Raw genomic sequence first — 3,577 nt, 5'->3', positions numbered from 1 at the left:
AAAAGCGGGGAGGAATTAGTGCCACCCCGGTGAGCCTGGGGGAGGCTGGCGGGCCCAGCCACCTTATGTAAACTGCACACCATCCCCGAGCTGGGCCCAGGGTTCAGGAGGTGCTTTTCGAGTGCCGACTGCAGGGATGAGCGCATTCTCCAGCCTCCCTGGAGTAGGCCTTTTAGTGCACAGGCGCAGGGAGAGCGGGGACTGGAGCCTGGGGCTGCGGGGTGTGCCTGCGTGCTCCCGGCGTCCTGACTGTCTTCACCTGGAGGGCCCCACTGACACCTCCTGGGGCTGGTGGGTCACTTCACCCACACACGGGCCTCCCGACCATGTGGGTGCCTACCCCAGACTGCGCCCCAAGCCTGGCCCCAGGTGGCCACTTAGAACAAGAAGGATCCCTGCAGCTAGAATGGTTATGGCCCCTGTCCGGGGCACCCCTAGGTACACTCCCCAAAGCACAGGGAGGTCGGGGTTGCTAATGAGCCACCTTAGCATCACGCTGCAGGCTGGCCCAGGGACTTGGTGTGTAGCCCCGCTATTTTGAATTTTAGGCTGATGTGCTATTGCTCCCACTCGAGGTCAGACGGCGAGGACTGAGAGGTGAGGGACTAGCCCTGGGCCACACAGCCGGGGAACTGTGGACCTGCGTCTCAGCTATGGCTCCAAGTTCAGGGCTTGAGCCAGCGGCCTACCCCACCTCTCGCCACTGAGCACTTCTCAGGACGAGGGCAGGGCCAGGGTTCACCAGGACATCTGCTTCCTTCCCGGAGGGCTCCAGGGGACCTGCTGCTCCGGGAGGCAGCCGGAAGGCCCAGGACCGAGACTGCACTGGGGGGGGCCCACACCAGCACCTCCAAAGCCTTGAAACTCAGAGAAGTCGGGACTATTACAGCATGTGATGTGCAGAGTATGCATCGTGCAGTGAGGAGGTGGCCTGCCATGGCCCCCCAGCCGGAGGATGCTGGTCTGGACCGTCTGATCTCCAAGATCCCCGTCAAGGTAGTGACGACACCTACCGGGCCAGAGTTTTCTGGGGTGGAGGATGTAATGATGAGCCTTGAGGAGCTCCGTGGTTGGGGAAGAGAAGAAAGGGCGACTTAAAAATACACAGCTGGTGGGGCCAGCAGATGGCATGGTGGTTAAGGCACTGCACTCCCACGTGGCCTGCCGTGGTCGAGTCCTGGACTCGGCGGCGTGCTTTCTCACTTTGTCTCGCTCTCTCTGCCTCTCTCTGGTGAGTTTGTATGCCTTGTAGCAAAATTTAAAAATAATAATGATAAATAATGTAAAATAAATAATTATTAAAAACACACAGCTGGGAGAAGACCCTCCCGTGGGTCTCGCGTCCCAGTGGGAGAAAGCAGAACTATGAGGGTGAGTTAATGACTACATAAAGTCTGCGGAGTCCTTGGAACCGAGACCTGAGAGGTGGGCAGCGCAGTCACAGGGACAGTACGTGCAAGGGCCCTGGGGGCAGAGCGAGCTCGAGACACTGAAGGGGGCGCTGAGACTGCAGCCTGAGGATCAAGGAGGAGGAAGGCGGGCAGCTGGGCCTGCCGGACGGGGCTGCGGGGCGGGAAGAGCTTCCACTAATGCCAGTGCTGTGGGAAGCCGCCAGGAGCGGTTTGCAGTAATCTGATTTACATTTTAAAGGCTCGTTTTGGGGCCAACCAGTGGCATGGTGGTTAAGGCCACTGGATCCCACATGGCCTCTTGGGCACTTCGAGTCCTGACCTGGCACTTTGAAAAACACGTCAGGTGCATGCACATGTGCATGCCCCAAATCCCCAGAGGCGTGCTAGAGAAGGGACTGCAGCATGGCCGTGCCCCTGGAGGGGAGACCTCACTTTCTCTCTGCCTCTCTCTATAGCGAACTTGTAAATAATACTAATAATAAAAGGCTGCCGGTGTGGGGCCAGGTGACCTGTGAGGAGGCAGGGAGGCTGCTGTGGTTGGGTTGCTTGGCCAGAAACGAGGGTTCTCGGCCGGGGTGGTGGCCGGGGACTGGGAGGAAAGTGCCCACGCTTTGTGCAGGAGGGGCTGAGGGGTGACACACAGGAGCGGAGATGGAGAGGCGGGCAGAGGCAGGGCAGGGTCGGACCTCCAGGTCCTGATGTCAGACTCCCAGGCAGGGTGACGCTGGGCCTGTCCTTCCGCCTGGCAAAGAAGATAATAATAGGCCCGCAGATGGGGAGGCGGTGGTGGGGGTGAGCAGAGCGGGGAGGAGCAAGAGGAAGGGGCTGCGCGGAGGCCAGGCTGCGTGGAGGAGGCGTCCTCCGTCTGTGTCTCTCTGGCACCTCAGAGCAAGGCTCCCATTTGAGGGTGCTCAGAGAGGCTGAGGGTTTTCTGTTCTCTTTTCTTTTCTTTTCTTTTTGGAGAGGTTTTCACTGTAGGGCGCATGTGCCAGACAGACAGAGACAGCGAGACAGAAAGCGAGAAATCACCCCCCCCCCAAGGGGGATGGCCACGCTGCAATCCCTTCTCCTCCATTCTCCTTTTGGGATCGCCAGGTGTGAGTTTAAGCCACTGGTTCGGGATTCGAACCATAGTCAACTACATGGGAGTCCAGCGACATAGCCATTACACCAACTGCTGGTCCCAGTTTTGCTTTGTTTTAAAAATTTTGCTATAGGGTGTGTGCACTCACTGGACAGAGACAGACAGGGAGAGGGAAAGTGAGACCCCACCCCGGGGGGGATGGCCATGCCAGAGTTCCTTCTCTTCCGTTTTCCTTGTGGGATTTTGGACACGCACGCACACTTGGTGTGATTTCTCCACTGGCCGGGGCTTGAACCACAGTCAGCCATGCGGGATCCAGCTGGCCTTACTGGCTCACCAACAGCAAGCACGTGAGCGGCTGAGAACCTTGCTCAGCGTCACAGAGCCAGCGGTGGCAGCTCATGTCCCACGCCCTGGACCCTGGCGTTGCCACTATGAGATGCACCCCACAACCCCCCCCCAAGTGGTGGGACCCGAGGCCTAATTTAGGAGCCCAGAGTGCAGGGTGGAAGGGGAGGGGGAGGCAGTGGGCAAGGTCTCAGCCCACCAGGGAGGGGCAGAATGAAATCCTGGGAGCGACAGCCCTGACCCCTGACGCACCCTCACCTCGCCCCCTCCCCCCCACCGTTTTCTCTGGCAAAGGGGGTCCACCTGAAGAGGCCCTCTGAGGCTCAAAGGCCCGCCCCCGGCCCACTCCCTGAGGGCGCCCCTTTGCCTGGGGAAAGACCCTGGGAGCCAGAACGCAGCCAGCAGAGGGCGCCCGCTTGGGCCGCAGTGAGGCCGAGCCGCCCCGCGCTGGCCAGCGTCGAGGCCGGCTGGGAGAGGCTGCCCTGCCTCGGCTCTGACCCTGCAGGCCCCCCAGAAGGCCGCCCCGGGAGGAGGACGTAGGGTCAGCCACATCCTTGCTGACATTGCCCCGCCTCCCAGCCGCAGGGGCTCAGTGAGGGTCACAGAAGGACTGAGTACGTGGGCTCCGCTTTCACTAGCAGTGGGGCCCCGGTTTCTTTTTTTGGAGAGGTTTTTGCTATAGGGCACGTGCGCTCGCCAGACAGAGAGACAGAGAGACAGAAAGTGAGAAATC

Source organism: Tupaia chinensis, unplaced genomic scaffold, assembly GCF_000334495.1.
Source record: "Tupaia chinensis unplaced genomic scaffold, TupChi_1.0 Scaffold000573_1, whole genome shotgun sequence".
In the NCBI taxonomy this organism is placed as follows: domain Eukaryota; kingdom Metazoa; phylum Chordata; class Mammalia; order Scandentia; family Tupaiidae; genus Tupaia; species Tupaia belangeri.
Note: the sequence above shows the minus strand (reverse complement) of the source record.